Below are 25,957 nucleotides of genomic sequence, written 5' to 3' on the forward strand. Positions count from 1 at the left end.
TGTCCTCCAGTCTGAAGAGGTCCAGAGAGCATGAGGCCTAGAAGCAGGTCTTATTTCTCTTGGGGCCAGTCACCACTTTCAGAAGGAGTTGCTGGTGATCAGCATCAGTCACCAAGTAGACACTAAAAGTGCCTTTTTCTTACTTATTTGATGTCCTTCTTAGGATGCAAATAATTTTGTACTAGAGACGAAAAGGGGAAGTGGAGTAAGGGTGAGATCCCTCGATCCTGCTGGTGAAGATGACCCAAATTGTGTGATTAACCATGGTCACGTGGCTCTTCATTTGAAACCTTCCTGATAACCAAAGGTTACAGATTGTTAGGATGGACATGGAGAGAAGCCCCACAGTCATCCTCTGTTCTTCCCTTGGTTTTGAGCGGGAGGGAGAAGGTCACGTGGAGTGTGGTGACCGGGAGCAGCTCCAGGAGGGTGTGCAGCCAGAAAAGTTCATTTCCATTGCAGACTATTCTGTGCTGACCAGACGTAGGTAACCCTACACACTTGCTTACAGGCAGGGGCCTCGGACCTTGGGTCCATGTTTTATGGATTTGGCTAAATGGCATGCTAGATGACAGAATCAGATAAGAATTTTGAATAAGTCATACCAAAGTTAAGTAAAGAAGTATTCAGATGTTTAGAGCCAAATGAGACCTCTGAGTGACCCTTCTTTTCCCAGCCTAACAGATTCTGATGCCAAGCCTTAGGTGAAAGATATCTAGGTGAGGAATGGGGAAGGAAGCACCTGTTGCAGTTTCTTTTTAGAAACCTTGATTTAGAACCTATTCTAGTTAATAAACATTAAGGCTATAAAATAAAAATACCGACTTGAAGATGGTGGCTCGGATGGTTAAGCATCTGCCTCTTGATTTCAGCTCAGGTCATGATCTCAGGGTTGTGAGGTCAAGTTCAGCACTGGGCTCCATGCTCAGTGCTCAGCGGGGAATCTGCTGTAGGTCCTCTCTCCCACTCCCTCTGGCCTTCCTCCGACTCCCACTCTCTCTCTCTCAAATAAATAAAACTTTTAAAAAGATACTGACTTGAATGTAGTTTTTTCTACTCCAGTAAGTGAATCAGCTGCCACATAGCCGAGTTATAGCAAAGAGGCGATAGAGAAATTCTTTCTTAAGTTGATCAAAAATATTTAATATTTTCTTTAAAAAAATATCAGTTATGCTGTGCTTTCTTTCATGTAGATGTTCCACAAAAGTCTCTCAGTGTTGGTATCATTTTCAGAAATTGTGAGTTTGTGTAATTACCCATTGAGTCTTTTTTAAATAGCTGATTTGGGCCCCAATGATGGGGGGCTTATCACTGAGCCATTATTGAAATACCAACTGCAGGTTTTTCTTGAATTTTGACTTCTTTATATGTTTTTATCCAGCCCAGCTTTTTGAGAGGAGAAGAAATTCTCATCCTGAGGCAGACAACTGCTGATTGGTGGTGGGGCGAGCACACGGGCTGCTATGGGTATGTACTTGCAAACCACCTCAGGAAGCACCTGGAGGATTGTGACCCTGAGGACATGTGGCAGGATGAGGAGTACTTTGGCAGCTATGGAACGCTGGTACGGCTGGGGCCATGGAGGTGGCGGTTTCCTGCCTCAGCTTTCGAGTTAGCTTCAGCTGGGCTGCTCCTCTTCATCGCTTAGCACAGGGTGCGCAGAAGTTTTCTTTGGCTCAGCAGGGCGTGTGTCTCCTCGGCTCTGCCATCGTGGTGCATGAGTGGCTGTAAGACCATGAGGAAATGAGAAAACCCTATCCCTAACCAATTAAAAAATGTGAAAGCCATTCTTACCTGGCAGACCCTACAAAAGCATGTGGTGGGCTGGAGTGTCCCATGGTGGTTTAGAGATGTTATCTGAACAATGAGATGATGAACTTTTCTCAATATTTAAAATAAAGTAACACATTTTATTTTAAAAATAAAATACAAAAATGTTACATAAACCAACAATAATAACTCTAAATAACTAGCTTATTAGTTTTTTAAAAGTTTTTCCCCAGTTAGGACAAAGACCCATAACTGTATGGTCCAGGTAGCCCCTGTTTACATCTTAAAGCTAGACAAAAACTGATGCGTGCTGAATAAACATCACAGACAGGATGTTGGGTGAAAGAAGCAAGACATGAAAGAATAACTTTTGATTCAGTTATGTAAAGTTAAAAAGCAGTGTAGGAAGATGTTTATGAAGGGAAGCGACCAGGTAGCTGGTTCTCTGGGAGTCAGGATGGTGGTTCCTGTTGCCAGGGCATCTGGTGGCAGCAGCCTTAAAAATAACGGCCATACCAACAAAGAGGGCTTCTTCGGGAGAAGCAGAGGAACCGCAGGGCAGGACAAGCGCCCCGTGGGGAACTGCAGGCCGGTCTGGAGAACCAAGGCCAGGAGACTTTTCCTTAGGAAGGGGGAGTGGGTGGGGCTGTGTGGAAGGAACGCCCTCTGGAGGGCGGCGGCGGCTTTTCATTGGCCAAGTGCGGCAGTTTCTCATTGGCTGGACTGTTGCTAGGCCAAGAAAAGCTCTTCCGCCTGTGGGGGTAGTAAAGCTGCTTCCTTTCAGAGTCCCCCGTGGTGGACCGTTAGTGGGTAGCACTGAGCCGGCCCAGCCCTTGTGGCATCCCTCTCCGCGCTCGGTGAGGTTGGCTTTCCTGGCTGCAGGGCTGGGCTGGGAAGGTGTGGGGTGCCGGCAGGCATCTGCTGTCATTGCACGAGTGTTCGCTGGGTAACCCACAAGCTGCAGGGCCCTTTCTCATGTACGTTTTTGGTAGGTGTGTCCCATTTCATGGTTCAACGTGTTACAGTAAAGGAAAACCCCTTGATGTATGTATACGATTAGAGCTTTCAGACTTATTTTTCTGAAAGATTTTATTTACTTACTGATTTGTCAGGAAGAGAGAGCGTGCACAAGCAGGGGGAGCAGTGGGCAGAGGAAGAAGCAGACTCCAGCGGGGCAGGGAGTTCGATGTGGGACTCAATCCCAGGACCCTGGGATCATGATCCGAGCTGAAGGCAGATGCCTAACTGAGGCACTCAGGCATCCGTAGAGCTTTCAGACTATCAAGAGTATCTTATTGATTTTAAAAAGGCCCTATTGGTGGTTTGCTTGATTAACAGCTTTGCCCCACAACAAGCAGTGCTCTAATGGGTTTTCTCTTATAGAAATCTTGCTAAATTTCTGCTAGAATTTTTCTTGGGTAAATTTGTAGGGTGTATGTGTTTTTTCATTTTGGCGGGTTTTGCCAGTTTCCCCTCCAGAAAGATTGGCAACTGTATACCACCAGTGTACATGAATCCTCGTTTCCCAACCATACATCACTAAAGTAAATACAGATATCTCATCTTAAAGGTGAAACATGGTATTTCTTGATTTTGATTTCCATTTTTAAAGTCAGATTGGTCATCTTCTATATTTTGTTGGACTTTTCTATTTCTACTTTTTTTGGTAAACTTTCATATAATTTGCTCATTTTTCTTTTTATTTTTGTCAACTCATATATACACCTTAGCAACCTAGTTCTGACTTTCTGTCAAGGTGGACTATTCAGGTAGGATGGCTTAATATTGATTGTGTCTCCTCTGACCCTCAGTCTTTTGTTTCTCAGTGCTGAGTGTCTTTGTGACACTCGTGGGCTCATGAAGGCCCTGTGCTGACTTCCTATCTGTGCTGACGAGGTCCGGGTAGCTTCAGTGTCTGCCTTGCAGCCAAACTATATCTACACTGGGTGTTCTGCAGCTCGAGACCTGAAAAGTGGGGTGTGGGGGCCAGTGTTGTGGGTGCAGCCTTTCTGGGCTCTGACTTCCACCCATGGTTTCATGAACCATTTGGAGGACCCTTTCTCTTTTTCTCTGGGGATTGGCGTGATTCCCATGGGGTTTTATGTTATCTTGGGTTTCATGTGTTTTCTTCCCTCTGGACATGGCTGGAGACCTTGAGCTCACCCCTGTGGGTTCGTCAGCTCCCTCCAGAGCTGTAGTTTCATGAGGGGCCAGGGTGCCTCCTCTGGCATCTCTCTTGGTGGACACTTGGCCAAGTGGTAACTGGTGGGGAATTTGGTGGTTCCTCCTGTCTCCAGTGGGAGCAGTGGTCAGGAGGGCAGTGTCTGCTCCACTTTCTGAGTGGTCTACCGGCCTGTGTGCTCATCCGGCTCTTGAGGAGGTACAGGGTGAAGCCGTAGGTAGCATCACACTGAACTGAAAGGATTCCAGAAAATTCCATTTCATTTCTTCACTGTTGTGTTTTTATATGCCAGCATATTTAGGTCTTCGGGATTTGTGTTTTTTTATTCTTTGTTGCTTGTATTTTTAGGCATGTGTGGGGGGCTCAAGGGGATTATTAGCTCAGACTCTGATCTTCCTTCTTAAACCAGAGCTCAGCACAGTTCATATTACAGGCAGTGATTCCTAATGTGTATTTCCTCTAGAAACTTCACTTGGAAATGTTGGCAGACCAGCCGCGGACAACTAAATACCACAACTTATCATGCAAAATAAATAATCCCTGAAAGATAAAGTGATTCTGGATGTCGGCTGCGGAATGGGGATCATCAGCCTCTTTTGTGCCCACTATGTGCAGCCTAAAGCCGTGAGTAAGAAACAGATCTCTTCAGTAGCTTCAAGCTGAGTCTGGGGATGTGTCATTCGCATGCAAAGGCATCATGTTGGTGAAATGGGCAATGTGTTCTTGTGGGCTGAGCCTGTCGGCAGTCATGACCTCAGCCTGCTGAGTCACCAGCAGCACCGAGTAGAGTAGAATAGAGCAGAGAATATTGGAGTTGCGTGCGGTCGGATGTTTTTTGTAACATGCTTATCAGCTAGAGGAACACATGTCTGTGTGCTGGGGCTGGGCCGCTTGTGTAGGTCACTGTCCATGTGTTATCCCTGCACCAAGCAATGGCCACCTGGCAGGGACAAGACAGACCTCTCTCCATGATGCATTCTGGGGTCCTTTCTCCTCTTCCCTGAAGAGCACGTGTGAAGCTCCAGAGTTGAAGCCTCTGAAATGCCCCTGACACAGGTGGGTGAAATTCTAGTTTATACGGGAAACTGCAGGAAAGTGATCACTGGAATTCAGATACTATCGGAACCAAGACGTAACACTCAGGACCTTCCAGTGACAACCTGGGCTTGAAGCTGTCTCAGCCGCTTGTACCCTTAAAGTCCGATCGTTCTCAGGGTGGTGTGGGAAACTCTGGAGTATGTGGCTGTGTGTATGGGAGCTGGGTCACAGGGTCTGGTCCACAGGGCCTCTGCGACGGGTACCCAGTGTGCATGCAGACTCTTCTGTCCTCCGGCAGTCCCCATCTGTTTTAGGCAGAAGGTGGAGTTAAGATGGGAGGTAGCTCCCTTGTCAGGGCTCGTCTGTTGGAGATCTGTCCCTGCTATCCAGCACACCTCTTTCCTTCTGTCGCTGTTTTCTTTGAGGCTGCCTCTGGCTTGGCTGGATCCTTGGGCCCAGGGAGAGTGGATGCCAGCCTGCTCTGTGGGTGGGACTCTTGCTGATGGTCCTTCTGTGACATGCAGATGTATGCAGTGGAGGCCAGTGAGATGGCCCAGCTCACAGGGCAGCTGGTCATGCAGAATGGCTTTGCCAACATCATCACTGTGTTCAACCAGAAGGTGGAGGATGTGGTGCTGCCAGAGACTGTGGACGTGCTGCTGTCCGAGTGGATGGGGACCTGCCTGCTAGTAAGGGGCACCGGGCCACAGGGGATAGCCATAGATGGCCGCTGGGTCATGCAGGATGGCCGTGGGTGGGCCCTGGGCCATGTGGGATGGCCGTGGATTGTGCCAGGGAAGTGAAGATTCCATGGAGGGGTGTGGACTGGATCTGGAGTTGCTGCTGTGAGCAGAACATCTTGGGGAGAGCCATGGCTGTCGTGCTGAATGAAGCCACCTGGTGGTTGTCAGGGTACTGTCTTCTGTTTTGTGCCGGATGGCCATGAGCCACGACTCCCTGCCATCCGTGATGTGGACGGACCTTGAAGGAATTATGCTAAGTGAAGTAAGTCAGACAGAGACATATTTTATGGTCTCATTTATACGTGGAATCTAAAACCAGCAACACAAAACTCGCCCACCAGACTCCTAGAAAAAGAGATCAAATTTGTGGTTAGTGGAGGGAGGGAGGGTGAGGGGAGAAAGCATTGGAGGGCTGTGGTTGAAAAGTACAGACTTTCAGGTACCACACAGGTGAGCACTGAGGCCGTCACATACAGCGTGGCAACCCCAGTGACACTGCTGTGAAATGCATGAGACAGTCTTACCAGAGGACCGTCGAACCTCGACGGTCGTTTGAACTGTGTGGGCTCTGTTATACATGGGATTTTTTTTTTTTATAAATATAGGACAGTGCTTTATGATTTTAACATTTTCTTTTCTCTACCTTACTTTGTCAGAATTATGTTATGTCAAATAACATAAAATGCCTGTTGACTGTTTATGCTCCTGTTAAGGCTTCAGGTCAGTGTAGCCTATTAGGAATCTAGTTTTTGGGGAGTCAAAGGTTCTGTGTGGATTTTTGACTGTGTGGGGTGTCAGTGTCTTAATCCCTGCTTGTCCCAAGGTCAGCTATAGATCTAAGGGTTGTTTTTTTAACTATTTTTTAAGATTTTATTTATTTATTTAACAGAGATCACAAGTATGCAGAGAGGGAGGCAGAGAGAGAGGGGGAAGCAGGCTCCCTGATGAGCAGAGAGCCTGATGCAGGGATGGATCCCAGGAGATCTAAGAGTTTTTATCACAAGTTGAAGTTTTTCTATCTTTTCAATGTGTCAGTAGGAGGTGATAGATAACCGTGTTGTAATCGTTTAATGATGTATGTAAACCAAATCACCAGTCTGTACACCTTCAACTTGTAATAATCTTAGAGAAAAGCCATAGGTTGGTGGAATAAAAGAAAGCACAAAAAAGCAGCTACAACATGAATCCAGTTTTGTTTTTAAAAAATCATACATATTGGTGCCCTCGGTTAAGTGTCTGGCTCGGTTTGGGCTCGTGTTGTAATCTTAGGGTTCTGAGACCGAGCCCTGCACTGGCCTCCCTGCCGAGCGTGGAGTCTTCCTGAGACTCTCTCCTCCTCTTCCCTGTTCCTTGAACACTCGGGCTCTCTGTCACTCCAATGCATAAATTAAAAAGAAAATCATATGTAGTCATGACGTTGCTTTAGTTCCTGGTAAGACGGAATAAAGCACACCCCACCCTGTCTGTCCCATGTAATGCAGCTTTGGTCCAAGACAGGGCTCAGGGAGACGCTGTTGCAGGGCTTGGAACGACATATAGGAGCAGGAAGGCTGTGAAGGAAGACCAGGGTTTGAAATACACTGATCTGGTCTTGAGTTCATTGTTATTCTTCCTCTGGCTCTCTTCCCCCAGACACAGCTTCAGAAATTTAGATGAAAAAATCCATTCTTCTGAAAACTGCAACCTTCCATACTAACCCACAATGAAGTAGTTAACCTGAATAATTAAATGACTAGTAAAGATATTGAACTTACAGTTGAAGACCTTCTGAAGAGAAATCTGTAGCCCTAAATTATTTCACTGGTGAAATGTATGAACACATTCTAGGAAAGCATAACACCAGATCTGAACAGTGTCTTTCAGAAAATAGAAAAGGACAGATTTCCCAGGTCTCTTGGTGAGACCTGCATGACCTGAATACCAAACCCTAACCAAAAACCCAACCCAGTAACTCTTGTTCATAAATGCAGAAGTCCTCAGGAGTGTAGCAAGTGTAACCCCGCAGTACACAAAAGGAATAACATTATAACAGAGAAGAGGTTACCCTTGGAATTGAAGGCTGGTTCAGTATTTAAAGGTCAATCTATGGGGGATGCTTGGGTAGTGGCTCAGGTGTTGGGCATCTGGCTTCAGCTCAGGTCATGATCCTAGGGTCCTGGGATGGGGCTCCCTGCCCAGTAGGAGGCCTGCTTCTCTCTCTCCCACTCCCCTGCTTGTGTCCCCCCTCTCTCTGTCTCTCTATCTCTGTCATATTGAAAAATAATCTGTGTAATCTACATTAACATATGAACAGTTTACAAGATAAAACATGACTCTATCAGTTAATGCACAAAGGGTTTGGCGACATTCAAAATATTTTTAAAATTTCTCCTGAGATTTCTTCTTTGATCCTGTATTTGTTTTTTTTTTTTTTTTAGAAATACTTTTTCATTTATCCACTGTTGTTTGATTATCCAGCTATCGTTCTGTTCTTGATTTCAAGTTTAACTCTGTTAAAACTGTGGTCTGAGAGCAGACATTTTATGATTTCTCTTCTTTTACATTTGTGAAGATGTGTTTTATGGCCCAGAAGGTGTGTCTGTTGGAGAGCACTCCGTGGGGACCCAAGAAGGAGAGAACGTGTCTCTTGGAGATGTTCCATGGGTGCCCGGGAAGGAGAGAGCATGTCTCTTGGAGAGCCCTCTGTGGGAGCCTGAGAAGGAGAGAACGTGTTTCTCTTGCTGAGTGCTCTGTGGGAACCTGAGAAGGACAGAACGTGTCTCTCTTGCTGAGTGCTCTGTGGGAGCCTGAGAAGGACAGAATGTGTCTTACAGAGAGTGCTCCTGGAGGCTGGGAAGGTGGTGTATTCTGCCCTTGGATGAAGCGGTTTGTAGATGTGCAGCACATCCCAGGGTAGATGGTGGTGGTGAGTTCACCATGTCCTTGCAGAATTTCTGCCTGTTGGATTTGTTCTCTGGGACAGGGCCTCCGGCTTCTTCTCTCTCCTTGCAGCTCTCTTTGTTTTCCCCTCACACATGGTGCTCTGTTGTTAGGGTGTATAAAGTCTTGTTGGAGAATTGACCCCTTCGTCATTAGGTTATGCCCCTTTTTATCTCTGATAACTTCCTTCCTCTGAAGTCTGCTCTGTCTGAAATTAACAAGTTACTCCTGCTTTTTTTGGATCAGTGTTAGCATCGTATGTCTGTCTCCGCCCATTTACTTTTAAATTCTAAATATCAGTATATCTATTTGTTCATTTTATTATTAACTTTAAAAAATTTCAGTAATCTGTATACCCCATGTGGGGCTCAAACTCATGACCCCGAGATCTACAGTTGCATACTCTTCTGACTGAGCCAGGCGGGTGCCCCGTCAGTGTATTTGGAGTTTTTTAGAGACATCACCTAGTTCAGTATTAGATTTTTTTAATTTTTAATTTTTTATTGTTTTATAAACATACGAATTTTTATCCCCAGGCGTACAGGTCCGTGAATCGCAAGGTTTACACACTTCACAGCACTCACCAGAGCACATACACTCCCAATGTCCTCGGTCTTTTTTTTTTTTTTAAGATTTTATTTGTATATTTGACAGACAGAGATCACAAGTAGAGAGGCAGGCAGAGAGAGAGAGAGGGAAGCAGGCTCCCCGCTGAGCAGAGAGCCTGATGCGGGACTCGATCCCAGGACCCCGAGATCATGACCTGAGCCGAAGGCAGCGGCCTAACCCACTGAGCCACCCAGGCGCCCTCGGTCTTTGTTTTTGAACCACTCTGATAATCTCTGTCTTTTAATTGGTATATTTAAACCATGGGCATTCAAAGTGTTTGTTAATATAGTCGATTAATTTATACACCATATTGTTACTGTGTTCTATTTGTTTTTCTTTGTTCCTGTTTTTTTCTTACACTCTTTTTCTTTTTATGTTTTTTAAGCAAATAAATAAAGGGGATAATGAGCATAAATTAAGGCTGAGTAAATTTAATCCCCAGAAGCGTGTTGGTTTAGAACCTGACGTGAACATGCCTTGATAATGTAAGCAAGATTCGTATTTTCATAAATTGATGTTATATTCACTTTGTAGACCATTTACAGCTTTTAAAAAATATTTCTCAGTTGTAATCTCTCTTGAAGTTCACTTTTTAATTTTTAATTTTTAAAATTTATATTCAGGTACCAGAATTCACTGTTTATGCACTACACCCAGTGCTCCATGCATGATGTGCCCTCCTTAATCCCCACCACCAGGCTCACCCAAGCCCACACCCACCTCCCCTCCAAAACCCTCAGATTGTTACTCAGAGTCCACAGTCTCATGGTTCATCTCCCCCTCCCATTTTCCTTAACTCCCTTCTCTCCATCTCCCCATGTCCTCTGTGTTATTCCTTATGCTCCACAGTAAGTGAAACCATATGATAATTGACTCTCTATGTCTGATTGATTTCACTCAGCATAATCTCTTCCAGTCCTGTCCATGTCACTACAAAAATTGGGTATTCATCCTTTCTGATGGAGGCATAATACTCCATAGTGTATATGGACCACATCTTCCTTATCCATTTGTCCATTGAAGGGCATCTTGGTTCTTTCCACAGTGTGGTGACCATGACCATTGCTACTATGGACATTGGGGAAGAGATGGCCCTTCTTTTTGCTACTTCTGTATCTTTGGGGTAAATACCCAGGAGTGCAATTGCAGGGTCATAGGGAAAGTCTATTTTTAATTTCTTAAGGAATCTCCACACTGTTTTCCAAGGAGGCTGCACCAACTTGCTTTCCCACCAATAGGGTAAGAGGGTTCCCCTTTCTCCATATCTTCTCCAACACACAGTTTCCTGTTTTGCTAATTTTGGCCATTCTAACTGGTGCAAGGTGGTATCTCAGTGTGGTTTTGATTTGAATCTCCCTGATGGCTAATGATGATGAACATTTTTTCATGTGTCTGTTAGTCATTTGTAGGTCTTCATTGGAGAAGTGTCTGTTCATGTCTTCTGCCCATTTTTTGACATGATTATCTGTTTTGTGTGTGTTGAGTTTGAGGAGTTCTTTATAGATCCTGGATATCAACCTTTTTCTGTACTGTCATTTGCAAATATCTTCTCCCATTCCGTGGGTGGTCTCTTTGTTTTCATGACTGTTTCCTTTGTTGTGCAGAAGCTTTTGATATTGATGAAGTCCCAAAAGTTTATTTTCGCTTTTGTTTCCTTTGCCTTTGGAGACATAACTTGAAAGAACTTGCTGTGGCTGATATTGAAGAGATTACTGTCTATGTTCTCCTCTAGGATTGTGATGGGTTCCTGTCTCATGTTGAGGTCTTTTATCCATTTTGACTTTATCTTTGTGAACAGTGTAAGAGAATGGTCGAGTTTCATTCTTCTACATATAGCTGTCCAGTTTTCCCAGCACCATTTATTGAAGAGACTATCTTTTTTACACTGTATATTTTTTCCTGTTTTGTCAAAGATTATTTGACCATAAAGTTGAGTGTCCATATCTGGGCTCTTTACTCTGTTCCACTGGTCTATGTGTCTGTTTTTATGCCCGTCCCATGCTGTCTTGGTGATCACAGCTTTTAGTAAAGTTTGAAATCAGGTAACATGATGGCCCCAGTTTTATTTATGCTTTTCAACATTTCCTTAGCAATTCAGGGTCTCTTCTCATTCCATACAAATTTTAGGATTATTTGTTCCAGCTTTTTGAAAAATACCGGTGGAATTTTGGTCAGAATGGCATTAAATGTATAGATTGCTCTGGGCAGTATAGACATTTTAACAATGTTTATTCTTCCGACTCAATATCATGGAATGGTCTTCCATCTTTCTCTGTCTTCTTCGATTTTTTTCATGAGTGTTCTGTAGTACCTCGAGTACTTTACCTCTTTGCCTCTTTGGTTAGGTTTACCTATTTGGTTAGGTTTATTCCCAGGTATCTTATGGTTCTTGGTGCTATAGTAAATGGAATCGATTCTCTAATTTCCCTTTGAAGCTCACTTCTTTTTCTGTAATCTGTTTATCTGTTGTCTATCTTCTCTTGCATTGAGGTATAATTAGGAAATCGTAAGATAGCAAAGTGTGCAGTTTTATGATTTGGTGTTTGTGTACATTACCGACAGCTTCCCCATTGCCCCACTACCCCATTGAGTTAAGACATCTGTCACCTCCCCGTGATGGTGTTGTCATCTGTAGTCAACAGTGTATATAATAGATACTCAGAGATCACTCAGTTTATAATTGATAGTTTTTTGCCAGTGTCTCCCTATTTTCCTCACCCCTGAGCTCCTGGAAACCACTTTTTTACTTTCTGTTTCTATGGGTTCAGTTAAAAAAATTTATTTTTAGAATTTCACATGTAAGTGATAGGATGCAGTGTCAGTCTGTCTCTGTGTGGCTCACTTCAGTAGCTGAAGGCCCTCTAACATCATCCGTGTTCCTGCAGACGGAAGGCTTTCCTCTGTCCCAGGGCTGAGGGGTTCCCCGTCATGTTTGTCCGTGTCTAGAGTGTGTGTCATGTGGTCTCAGGTATGTATCTCCCACTTTTTTTTTTGATCTGTTCGTCTGTCAGTGCATCCCCAGACTGTTGTCCTGTCTTGCTTATTGTGAACACAGGAGTACAGACACCTCTCTGAGAAAGTGGTTTTGTTTCCTCTGGATATAATCCGGAAGTGGGATTGCTGGGTCTCATTGTGTTTCTAGTTTTGATTTCCTGAGGGTCCTCCACACGGGTTCCCACAGTGGCTGTGCCAGTTTACGTTCCCACCAGTGGTTCAAGAGCCTGCCCTTTTCTGCATATTCTTGCCAGCATCTGCTATATGTAGTATTATTTTAAAGATTTATTTATTTATTTTAGAACAAGGGAGAGAGAGCACAGTGGGGAGAGGCAGAGGGAGAGAGAGAGATGCAGACTCCCCGCTGAGCATGGAGGCTGACATGGGACTCGGGCCCACGACCCTGACATCATGACCTGAATCGAAACCAGGAGTCAGATGCTCAACCGACTGCACCACCCGGTCCTTCCACCTGTTGTCTTTTTGATAATTGACGTAAGGGGTATGATGTCACACCTCAGTGTGGTTTTGATTTGCATTTCCTGATGCTCAGTGATACTGAGCACCTTTTCATGTGTCCGTTGCCCTTTATATGACTTTGGAAAACAAGTCCCATTGTCCAATTAAAATAGTTTTTTTTTTGTTGTTTTTGTTTTTTGTTTTTTGTTTTTTTTCTGTTGGGTTGTATGAGTTCCTTGTATGTTTTGGGTTTTCACCCCTTGTTGTGTGAAACTTTATCTTTTTGTTGTTGATGAATTCCTTTGCTGTGCAGAAGCTTTTCAGTTTGATGTAGCCCCACTTGTTTATTTTTGCTTTTGTTGTCTTTGCTTTTAGTGTATCATCCAAAAAACGACTGGCACAGTCAGTGTCAGGGAGCTTATTCCCTGTGTTTGCTTCTAAGAATTTTTTGGTTTTAAATTTTATAATCAAGTCTCGAATCCATTTGGAGTTAATTTTTGTGTGTGTTTTAAGACAGTGCTCCTGTCACTCTTGGGTGAGCAGCAACCCATTTTCGCAGCACCATCTCGAAGACTTTCTACTCTCCACATTGTCTGTTCTCGGCTTCTTTGTTGAAAATTAATTGATCACATATGCAGGGGTAATTTACAGACTCTCTGTTCTGTTCCATTGACTTACGTTTCTGTTTTTATGGCAGTACCATATTGTTTTGATTACAACAGCTTTATAATACAGTTTGAAGCCAGGAAATGTGATGTCTCCAGCTTCAGTCTTCTTTCTCAAGATTGCTGTGTTCAGTTGGAGTCTTTGGATCACTTTTCCTATTTCTGTGAGAAATGCCATTAGGATTTAGATAGAGATTGAATTGAATCTGTAGATTAAGGAGTGTAGAAAGGTAAACAATTCTGATTCTTCCTGTCCATGAGCAGGGGATGTCTTTCTGTTTGTTTGTGTCTTCTTTAATTTCTTTCTTCATTGTCTTTTTTACTCCCCTTGGTTAAATTTATTTTGAGGTATTTTGAAATTATTATTATTGTTATTTTAAAAGATATTATTTATTCATTTGACAGAGAGAGATCACAAGTAGGCAGAGAGGTAGGCAGAGAGAAAGAGAGGGAAGCAGGCCCCCTGCTGAGCAGAGAACCCGATGCTCAGGACTCAGAGCCTGATCCCAGGACCCTGGGATCATGACTTGAGAGGAAGGCAGAGGCTTTAACCCATTGAGCCACCTGGGCACCCCAAGGTATTTTATTATTTTTGATGGAACTGTACATGAGATTATTTTCTTAATTTCTTTCTCATAATTTATTGTTAGTGTATAGAAGCACAACTGATTTTTGCATATTAATGTCATATTCTGCAGCTTTATTGAATTTGTTATTCTAATGGTTTTTCTGGTAGAGTCTTTAGAATTTTCTATATATAATACGTCATCTGCAAATAGAGACAGTTTTACATCTTCCCTTCTGCTTTGGATGCTTATTAAATTTCTTTTCTTTGCCTGATTGCTGTGGCTAGGACTTTCAGGACTATATTGAATGAAAATGGTGAGAGAGGACATGCCTGACTTTCATGTGATCTTATAGGAAAGCTTTCTGCTTTTCACTGTCGAGTATGGTGCTAGCTCTAGGCTTGACATACGTGGCTTTTATTATGTTGTGGGATATTCTCCTAATTTGTAGATTTTTGGATTTTGATCATGAAATATAGTTGGATTTTATTAAATGCTTTTTCTGCACGTATTGAAATGACTATATGATTTTTATCCTTCATTTTGGTAATGTGGTATATCACATCTACTGTTTTGCTGTACGTTGAACTGTGTTTGCATCCCAGAAGTAAATCCCACCTGATCAAGGATTAGGATCCTTCTAATGTACTGCTGGATTCAGGCGGCTAATTTTTGTTTGAGGGTTTTTATACACTAACAGTGTACAGTAGCTTTTGCAGTAGCCCCTAGATGTGAAATACTTAGAAAGGCAAGACATGTACAAGTTTTATAGGCCAAAAACTATAAGGTGCTGATGAAAGAGGTCACAGAAAACCCAAATAAATGGAGAGATACAGTGTTCATGGACTGGAAGACAAATTGGTAATGATGTTCATACACTGGTCTGTAGACAGAATGCAGTTCCAATCAGGGTCAGACCAGCGTTGTTTGGTGTGTGTAGATGAGCTCATTGTAAACTTTATTTGGAAAGTACAGAAACTAGAATAGTTGGTACATTTTTTTATTTAAATTTTTTAATAAACATATAATGTATTTTTATCCCCAGAGGTACAGGTCTGTGACTCACCAGGTTTACACATTTCAAAGAACTCATCATAGCACATACCCTCCCCACTGTCCATATCCCCACCACACTCTCCTGTCCCCACTGCCCCCAGCAACCCTCAGTCTGTTTTTTGAGATTGAGTCTTTTATGGTTTGTCTCCCTCCCAGTCCCATCTTCTTTAATTTTTTCTTTTCCTACCCCCTAAACCCCCCATGTTGCATCTCCACTTCTTCATATCACGGAGATCATATGATACTTGTCTTTCTCCAATTGACTTATTTCATTAAGCATAATACCCTCTAGTTCCATTCACGTCATCACAAATGGCAAGATTTCATTTCTTTTGATGGCTGCATAGTATTGCACTGTGTATACCACATCTTCTTTATCCATTCATCTGTTGATGGACATCTAGGTTCTTTCCATAGTTTGGCTATCGTGGACATTGCTGCTATAAACATTCAGGTGCATGTGCCCCTTTGGAGCACCACGTTTGTATCTTTAGGGTAAATACCCAATAGTGCAATCGTTGGGTCATAGGGTAGCTATGTTTTCAACTTTTTGAGGAACCTCCATGCTGTTTTCCAGAGTGGCTGCACCAGCTTGCAATCCCACCAACAGTGCAGGAGGCTCCCCTTTCTCTGCATCCTTGCCAACATCTGTCATTTCCTGACTTGTTAATTTTAGCCATTCTGACTGGTGTGAGGTGGGATCTCACTGTGGTTTTGATTTGTATTTCCCTGATGCCAAGTGATGTGGAGCACTTTTTCATGTGTCTGTTGGCTGTGTGCATCTATTCTTTGCAGAAATGTCTGTTCATGTCCTCTGCCCATTTCTTGATTGGATTATTTGTTCTTTGAGTTTTCTAAGCTCTTTATGGATTTTGGATACTAGCCCTTTATTTGACATGTCATTTGCAAATATCTTCTCCCATTCTATCAGTTGCCTTTTGGTTTTGTTAAAATTGTATTTATTGGAAAGAGAGCGAATGAGCCCAAGCAGGGGGAGGGGCAGGTTGAGCGAGTTGCAGGAGGAGGGAGAGAGGGAGAAGCAGGCAATGGGGGACTTGATTCCAGGACCCCGAGATCATGACCTGAGCCAAAGGCAGATGCTCAACCCACTGAGCCCCCCAGGGACCCCAGTGGATACAATTTTTAAAAGAAGAATAAAATTTGAAGATTTACTGACTTTAAAACTTAGTGTAAAGCTGTGTGGTAAAAACAGTCTGGTACTGGTGATAGGACAGACATATAGGTCGATGGCTAAAGTAGAGACATTGATCCCTAAAAACATGGTTAACTGATCTTTTAAAAGTGGAGCAAGATCATTTTAATGGAGAAAAGATAGTCTTTTCATTAGGAGATATTGGCACAGTTAGTTGGCCATCCACATGTAAAAAAGAAAAGAAAAGAGAAAAAGAACTTCATTTTTAAGCCTCATATGTTCTTCCAAAAAATTCAAAATTGATTCTAGATCTAATAGCATAGACTGTAAAACTATAAAACTATAAAAGAAATCTTGGGAGAAAATTGTCATGGGTTAGCCAAAGAGTTTTTGGTTGATTCTTAAATATGATCCATTAAAGGAAAAGTGCATAGACCAGACATTATCAGAATTAAAAATGTCTTCTCTGTAAAGAAAATGAAAAAAATATGGTAATAGTGGGAGAAAGTATTTGCAAATCACATATTTAATATGTGTCCTGAATATACAAACAGCTCTCAAAATTCAGCATTTTGAGAAAAATGAAAAAGAAGTGAAAAATGTGCAAAAGACTTGAACAGAGAGTTTGCCAGAGTATACAGATGGCTGAGAAGGGAGTGTGTGAAAAGACAGGAAGCACAGCAGTCACCAGGGGGACACAGACTGAGGCTGTAAGTGGTGCCACCACACGCCTGCTGAGATGGCTGCAGTTTCTGTGATTCTGAGTGCTGTGGACTGCCGAGGCTCCCCGCACTGACACAGCTGCTCTGGGGCCACTGGGCAGTGTCCTCTGGAGGTACCAGTGCACTTGCTGTGTGACCCGGTGATTCCAGTTCTGGGTACTGACATGGAAACGCTGGCTGTGCCCACACAGAAACCTGTACGTGCTTACACTGCTCCAGTTAAAATCACCAAAAAGCTGGAAACAACCCAAATGTCTGCCAGCAGGTGACTGGATGCGTTTCTGGGGTACATCCACACCAGGGCTACTGCTGGGCGATAAAGGATGAGCGGCTGGTACTTGGATGCCAGGGCCAGACCCCAGAGAGCTGGGTGGCATAGATAAGGGTAACGGAATCAGTGTGATACTGTAACAAGGAAAGACATAGAACTGGATGGAAAGCACAGGACAGAACCTATTAGTGTAGAAAAAAGTTGTTATTATGATGGAAAGAAGCCAGTCTCAAAAGTACGTACTGTGTGATTCCATTTGTGTGACATTCTCCAAAAGAGCTGCAGGGAGGCCGCTGAGTGGTTTCCAGAGGTTGGGGGTGGTGGGAGGAGGGTTTTTGGGTCATGCAGCTGTTCTGTGTCCCGATTGTGGATACACAGATCCATACAAGGGTTAAAATCAGTAGACTGACTGATTTACCATAGATAGTTTAATAAAATAGAATTAAAAATTATCTGTATATGGTTTTCACCTGCATGCATGTCTGTGTACGTGAAGAAAAGTCCTTGGGATAAAGTGCCAAGTGAGCAGTGGTTCCTTTGGTGCTGGCTTTACTCATGACTTTTGTTTAGGTTTGTGCTTTTCTGACTTTTCTGAATGTTTCCATACTGAACATCCACTACTTCTGAAATGAAAACTGCCTGAAATTATTTGAGAAAAAACCCTTAGTGGCTTCCCTTCGGCTACAGAATGAAGTGCCTCTAGCCTTCCCTGCATGCTCCCCACATGCTCCCCACATACTGGCAGCACACTCCTGGCACAGTCCCCACTCGCTCCCCGCACAATCCCCGCACGATCCCCGCACACTCTTCACACTCCCTGGTTCTGACACAAAGGCTGGCTTCCTGCCGCTGCTGTCTCAGGCTGAGGCATCGCTCCCGCCTGTCGGGGGAGCTCTGAGGGTGACGGGAACTGTTAGGCTGCTCTTAACGAATTAAGTACCATGTGAACCTCCATGGTGTGCCTGCTTTTAATGTCTCGTGTTTTTACGAGGTGATTTCAGTGAACTTACAGGATTGTGAAAATTCTGAGAATACCCCAGGCCGAGTTTACACAGTCTGACAGTGAAAATTCCATGGCCCTTTGGGGCTTTAGAAGCAGGGTAGCAGCTGGCGTGGGGTGGCGGGGGACAGAGTGAAGCTGTCTCCCGAATGGCGGCTGCCTGGCTGTAGACTCAGTCTCACGGGAGCTGGTGGGACTCTGGCCAAGGCCGTGGTAAGGGTCAGCACCACCGCTGCTATGGGTACAGGTCAGCCCCCCAGACAACTGATCACAGACGCGGCCTCTGCCACCGTGTCCCCTCTGTGTCTCCCTCCTGTGCAGTTTGAGTTCATGACCTAGTCGATCCTGTATGCCCGGGACACATGGCTGAAGGAGGGCAGGGTCATCTGGCCGACCACAGCCGCACTGCAACTGGTGCCCTGCAGCACCGACTGGGACTACCACAGCAAGGTGCTCTTCTGGGACAATGCCTACGTGTTCAACCTCAGTGCCCTCAAGTGAGTGCAGCGGGCTGTGTGCCAGCATGTTCTGCTGCGCGGGCTGGGGAGACCCCGAGTGCGGAGCCCACCACGGCACTGAAGGGGATTCACGCCAGGCTTGAGAACTTGGCAGGTCGACCCTCAAGCCTTTATGCTGGTAGCAGGTGTGACGGGAGTTAGCAAGGATCAAATATAGTGGGAAAATGTGGTCACGGTTACAGATGAGGCCTTTATAGGTACATGGACTGTTAACACACAAATATGTGCTCCTACTAAGAGCTATTCAGTTTTAAAGGATCAGAAAATGTTACTTGTGAAATCATCCCTGGCAGTTTGCAGAGGAAGCGACGTCCCACAGTGCTCGCTTTCTTCGTTGTAGACACGGATGCACTTGCACCACTGAACTAGGTTGTAATCTAAAATGATTGGCTGATGATGCCTCCATGTTCTCACTGTTGCTGCTCGTGAGAAGAAGATGATGGAAGCTGGTGTGCCTTGGTTGTCTGGGGATGCCAGCATCAGCCCTGGGAAGTAGGGGGCCCCACGGCTCAGTACTGCAGGACGTCTCACATATGCCTTGAGGGCCCGGTGAGCATGGATGTCTGCTGGGTACAGAAGAAGGGAGTATCTGGGCCCTTTTGGCCTTTATTAAGCAACTCAGAAAAAGAGGCGATAAAGCCAAGGGAAGACGCCTTCCCCAGTTAACATGTTGGACCACTGCACTCTCAACCCAAACCATAAAGAGGATGGGGAGGAGAGGTCCCTGACAGAGCTGGCCCATCATTCATCTAGGGCCAGGTGTGAGGTCTAAGCTGGGGGCCCAGTGATGAAGGTAGAGTGGTCCTGAGAAAGGAAAGGACAGAGCAGCGGCACAGGACGGGCCCACGCAGTGTGTGTGGGAGACGTGGGGCGTGAGGGGCACAGGCGGCAGAGTGTTCTGGGCCACAGATGAGCCCCTTGAAACTACTTTCCTTCTCTCATACTGTGCACTGAAATTTAATTTCACATGGATTTAAGAGTTTTGTGTTAAAGCATCTGCATTAACTCTCGGAATCGGTGGGGGACCATGTGTCAGGTTTTGGATGGAAAGAAAATGAACAGAAAGAAGAAAAGCACTGCTGGACTTGAGTCTGTACAAACGGACAGCCTCAGTGTGTCAGCAGCTGAACATGGTTTAAAAGGCAGCTGCGGCTTGGAGGGAGGTGCCAGCTGGCAGACCCTAGAGTCAGTTAGGAAAAGCTGAGTGTCCAGTGAAATTATAGCCTTATTCCTTGCTTATAGGAATAATCAAGTGACAAAAACTAAAGTCACCAATAAATATTTGAAAGAAATCCCAGCATCATTAGTGATTGAAATGCAAATTAAATGCCCTTTTTGCCAATCTGATGGACAAAGATTACATTAAAATGGCAGTTGGTGCTCTCTGAGCTATAGGTGAGGTGGAGGAGATGCGCCGTGTGCCCAGAGCTGTGGGTGCGGGGGCATCCACCCCCTTCCGCATCGGTCCCTCCACGGCCTGCTCCCAAACACACAGCACGGGGAACAGACAGTCCCATAGAGCGTGGCTGGATGGCTGTACACCCGTCCAATGGATTACGAGATGGTGACACCAGGGGGGACACAGACCACATATGCAGAATGGCTTCTGCTTGCATAAAAACACACAAATAGAGCTCCAGGGGAGAAAATGACTGTAGCAGAGTGCTGAGGCAAGGGCATGGGAGACTCAAGGTTTTTCTTTGGACTTTTCTGTATTTTCCAAATTCTTTATATGTGCATAATTATTTTTATCAGAAAAATATTTTTAAAAACGTGGCCATATCGTGGCATCATTAAAATGTTGACTTTCAATTATTATTTTAGAAGTTAGTGCTGTGCTCAGTTTTTGAACAATTTCCCTTGGTACGTTGCGACTGGGCAAACACCACGTTCCGCAGTGGGGTCAGGCACAGTGACGAAGAGGGATGGTGCGGGGGCTCAGCCCCTGTGTGTGGGGACCCCTCCTGAGAGTCGGGCTGATGCGGGTCAGAGAGAGTCACCTAGAACAGGAGTGTCTTATTTACTGTGAATATCTTACTGTCCTGTACTCGCCTTTCTTGTGCTATGAGAGAACGTGTCCACGGGATGAGTTTGGGTCAGGCGAGGGAGCCCCAATGGGCTCCCATGGTCTCTGTCCACGTGACAGGAGGAGGGCGGTGGGATGGGTCTGGGCGTTGCCTGCGAGGGAACGGTTGGTTTCCAGGAGCTTAGGCCCTGCGCAGAGGGTGGAGGTGGGAGGTGCTTGCACTGTGGTCTCCCCAGGCCACCTGTGGGGACCTCCAGCCCGTCTCGGTGTCCTTGTGCCACAGGCCATGGCTTGGAACTCCTTCGAATGCTGGAGAGATGCCGCGAGTGCTGTGGTCGTGCATGCGTGCGTGTGTCAGAGCCCGAGATGTCAGTCTGACGCCTCTGAGCAATGTCGTTGACTTTTTCCCTGGATCTTTAGCAATTAAGGAGTTTTTTTTCGAAGCCCAAGTATAACCACATTTTGAAATCAGAAGACTGTCTCTTGGAGCCGTGCACCATATTACAGCTGGACATGAGGACTGTGCAGATCACCGACCGGGAGGTGAGACCAGATGCGCACTTCCTCTCATATTGTCAGCGGCACTCGCGCACCGAGACTTCTCTGTGGAAATCATGAACCTTGCTTTGATTTTCCCAGAGTCTTTGCTTCTTTATGTTTGATTTTGCATTTTATATTTTTAAGTTATTTTCTTTACCTCTGTCTTCTTCAACATCATCCGTTCTTTACAGATTTATATTTAATATTTTCAGCGTCTTTGAATTCTAATACATCATATCCAGTTTCTTCAAGGACTGAATTAAAATTGTTCTCACTACTGTTGATGACAGAATTCTTAATTCTTACTTTTACTTCTCCCTGTTGCCACGACGTGGTGCGTGTGGCCGCGGGACCTCATTTGGCGGTGTGTGGGGAGGTGCAGGAGCAGCGAGCAAGTGTGGGGATCCCGGGCAGCCCCTGCAGGGTTCCGACGGGCAGAACAACGTGGAGACTGAACTCTTCACTCTGCATGTAGTTTTGCAGAATAGAGACTGGGCCTGGAACTTCATTTATGTAAAGAATTGAGAGGAAATTCGGTTCCACTCATGTCTGGGCGGATGAGGCCCAGATTGCTTGAAACCTTTTGTCATTATCTGCAGCATTTGGATTTATGATGCCAGTTTTAGTAGTTTCAGGAGGAGGAAATTTTACGTGGTGTTGGAGGTGTTCAGCTAAACCAGCAAGTCCTGTTCGCCATTGCTGAACTAGATGGTTCTGAGGGCAGTGCAGGGCGGTGGGATCTGTGGGGCAGGCCAGGGTGGACAGTTGCTAGTTCTTGCTCAGGGGGACCCTCGTGTCCCAGTCCTGTGCTTAAAAAACCTGTGTCCCCTTCTTAACATCCGCTGGATCAGACGCTGAAAGGCGAGCTGCACTTCGAGATCAGGAAAGCCTGCATGCTGCACGGGTTCACGGCCTGGTTCAGCGTGCGGTTCCAGAGTCTGGAGGAGGACAAGCCCCAGCTGGTGTTGTGCACAGGCCCCTTCCACTCGTGAGTGTGTGTCTCCTGCGGGGTCCCCACAAGCAGCCCCAGGAGGAGCTGACGCGGCTGGCCTGCCTTGGCCGAGACCCAGTGGTCCTGGGCTGTGGAGCATGGTGTGCGGGCCCTGGGTGGGAAAGTCAGGGCTGGGCCCCACCTGTCCCTGCGCTGGGCTCCCCTGAGCTGCCCTCTGACCCCTGCATGTCTAGGAGGAGCAGACTTGGTCTTGGCCTTGGAAGCTGCTTTAGCGTCCCGTGGTCTCATAGAGCTCTAGGGGCTTTCCACTCCGACTGTCCAGGGGAAGGTCAGTGCTTCTTGAAACAAATTTCTTAAAAAGAGATTTTATTTATTTACTTGTCAGAGAAAGCACAAGCAGGGGGAGCGACAGCCAGAGGGACGAAGCAGGCTCCCCACTGGGCCAGGGAGCCCGATGTGGGACTCGATCCCAAGTCCGTGGGAACATGATCTGAGCCGAAGGCAGAGGCTTCGCATACTGATTCCCCCAGGTGCCCCTTGAGACAACTTTTCACACAGTAACATGGTGCCACTCACTTGCTCAACACACTGGGAAGCTTCAGTGGTCGACAGCAGCCCCCGTGGGGATGCTGCCTCCCTCTGGCGCCTTTGTTGTCCTGTTCGGTAACTTGTCTGGAACAGGGAGGGTTGCGGCAACACCTGGTTAGATGCTGGCTATGGCAGTGAGCCCAGGAGGACCCCATATGCCCTTCTGGAAAGTGGGGGCAGAGGCGAGGGGCTGTGCGCCCTGAGTGTCCTGTGGAGGAGGCAGGGATGGGGCTCTGGCCAGCTTTCCATCCAGGTCCCACAAGCACAGATGAGCGGTGAGGGTAGGACCATGGCAGACAAGCAGGGGATGGTCGTGTGCCCAGGTGGTCTTCCCCCAGTGCGTCCACACACAGGAGGTGTAGGCTTGCAGGGTGCAGACACAGGACGGGCGCTCTGTGAGGGTGGAGAGAGACACTTCCAGTGGTTGAGGCAGGAGGGAGGGTGGTTCTCACTCACTGGTGGGTCCCCGGTGAGAGGTACCGTGGGCTGCCTGCCAGGTGTGGGGCAGAGGCGGCAGTGGGTGGTCGGGCCAAGCTGTCTGAGTCGGTAAGACCTGAGGAGCTCGGGAGTATGACTGTGTCTCTCTGATGTTATGGCTGTCCCGCTCACCTTCCACTGGGCTTGCACGGGAATGACGACTTGTTGAGCTGCAGAAACAGGGACTCCAGCACTGGTGGCTCAGCGACCGAGCAGGGGACTTTGGAGATGTGTGGGGCTGTCACAAGGAGTGAGGGGCCTGGACCTGGCTGTGTGTGCTCTGAGCCACCAGAGCCAGCTGCCCTCCCCTGCCCGGAATCTGTGCCGAGTTCAGGAGCTGCCATGACCCTGGGTCATAACTCAGTTCCTGTCCCCACAGAGGCCGTCCGGGTTGACAGGCTGGGGTGTGTCTGTCCTGCGGGGAAGCCTAGAGGGTCCGGCTCCAGAGCAGTGATCCCTGCCCCATGCCTTGAAGAACCACCCACTGGAAGCAGGTGCCCTTCATGATGGACAAGCCTGTCTCTGTCATCCTGGGGGACATGGTCACGGGCTCAGTTGTGTTGCAGAGAAACCCAGTTTGGAGGAGGCACATGTCCGTGGCACTGAACTGGACTGTCACATCCACGCAAGACCCCACATCACAGAAAGTGAGATACTTAGCTGTAAAGTCAGGGGTGGTGGCGCTGGTCTTGGGAGACGGGTCTGGGGTGATCACGGTGGCTAGCCCTTGACCAGGGAAGACACAGTCTTGTCCGCTGCATTATTTTTCTGATTCTCCTGATGGGAAGAAGATGCTGTTATGTGCAGAACAGGAAATAGAGGGCAAGAGGGTGAGTCTGTGATGGCAGAGCCCAGCCCAGCCAAGGTCCACCCTTCCCGTGGCCAGAAGGCCCCATGGAGAGCGGGGGAGGCTGGGGGCCGAAGCAGGGCCAATGGCAAGTGGCATAGGGGTGTACTGTGGGTCATCTGACCACAGCGGTGTTTTGAGGGTGCTGGAGCCATCCTGCCCACCGTGAGGCTGTGGCCAGCTGGGGCCTGGGGCTTGGTGTCTCACAGGGGCTGCTGCGCTGGGGACACTCATGGGTTAGTGTAGAGCAGGAAAGAAAATCAGATGGTTTGTCTGTATTAATACCTCTTTTGTACTTTGTTTATGCTAATTTCATGTTAAAAGTTTTAATGTGTCTTCAGGAAAATTTCTGTACCTGAATGTCGTTCTTTTGTACGACATTCAGTTACTAGAAAATACTGCACGTTAATCGTGCTGCAGTGATTGCTGATTTGATGGCTTTGTTTGGGTTGTCTCTGCCACGGCAGAGAGAAGATATTTCCCATCTGGAGATGACAGCGGACGCTCTGTGGGGAGTGGGGAGCTGACAGTGCAGGAAGGAGCCCTGGGACAGGAGCCCCTGTGCTCGCTGCCTGGCGGGCGACAGCACCCGCCTCTTGGGCTTGGTCCCGTCGTCAGAGTCACCTGCCAATGTGTCAGGCTCGACGGGAAGTCCCTCACCACCGTCACTGCTTGTGCCCGCCCTCTAGAAGTAGCTGTGTTTGCAGGTGTCCACCAGTGGTTTCCAGAGTGCTGGCTTGTGGGTGAGTTGGTGGCACAGTGTTCCTAGATAGGTCTAGTTCTAAACTCGTAGGACACACACGCATCACCCTTGTCATCCTGTGAAAGTGACTGTTCATTCATATTGTGTCCTGGTGTCCTTGCTGCCCTAGCCTTCCCCCCCACCATGCAGGAGGTGGGGCTGTCCCAAGCCGTGCAGGCCCTGGAGCTGGCCGTGCATGCGACGGGACTCTGCATGGGTAGTACAGTCGTAGAGATGTCTTCCAGGTCCATTCTCTGTCGGCACATCGCACATGCCCAATAAATATTTTTAAATAAATGATGTTGGCGTGTAACCCATTGCTGTGAGCACGCTCTGTTTACAAGCATGGGGTCACGCTATATGCGTTGCTTCAGAACCTTTCTCCTCTGATAGAAACTTCTGTGCCTGGAGGGGACAGGTCCACAGTTTTTTGTATTGTTTGGATTTTTAGTTAACTTTTTATTGCAATACAAGATATACAGCCCCAACTGTGTAAGTCATGAGCCTGTAGATGGGCAAAATTTCAGAGCAGACGTCCATGTACCAAGCGCTCAGGCTGAGACACTTCAGCCTGCTGGGAGCCCCCAAGGGCCCCTTCCCCTTGGTGCCTCCCAAGAGTAGGTAATGCCTGACTTCTGACACCACAGATCACTTTTTCCTGGTTTTGAACATTATGGAGTGGAGTCACAAGTTCTGTATGGATGGTTTGTGTCCTCCCAAAGCTCCTAGGTCAAAAGCGACCTCCCAAGATGACGTTAGGAGAAGGCGGGGCTTTGAGGAGGTGGTTAGGCTGTGAAGGGGAGCCCCCTGTGAGGGGACTTGTGCCTTTGGAGGAGGGCGTCCAGAGGGCGTCCTGCCCCTGCCCCCATGGGAGGACCCAGAAGAGGGTGGCCATCTGGGAACCAGAAGATGGTCTCTCCAGACACCAGATGCACTGGAGCCCTGATGCTGGGTGTCCAGCCTGCAGAACGTGAGGAGGAAGCTGCTGCTGTTCAGCCACCCGGTCACGGCAGGACAGTGTGACAGCCGCGCAGGCCCAATGTCCTCTGTGTCTGCCTCCTCCAGCTCTCGGTACATGTAGGACACGTGCCCGCAGGTCACGTGTCGTATCCCAGCTTGT

The 25,957-nt window shown here is 46.7% G+C and overlaps 1 pseudogene; it reads left to right on the forward strand.

Annotated features, from left to right (window-relative positions):
- Positions 1-323: 323 nt before the first annotated feature.
- On the forward strand, positions 324-23,979 carry LOC122899216 (annotated as a pseudogene).
- Positions 23,980-25,957: the final 1,978 nt, after the last annotated feature.

Source organism: Neovison vison, chromosome 2, assembly GCF_020171115.1.
Source record: "Neovison vison isolate M4711 chromosome 2, ASM_NN_V1, whole genome shotgun sequence".
Lineage (NCBI taxonomy): Eukaryota > Metazoa > Chordata > Mammalia > Carnivora > Mustelidae > Neogale > Neogale vison.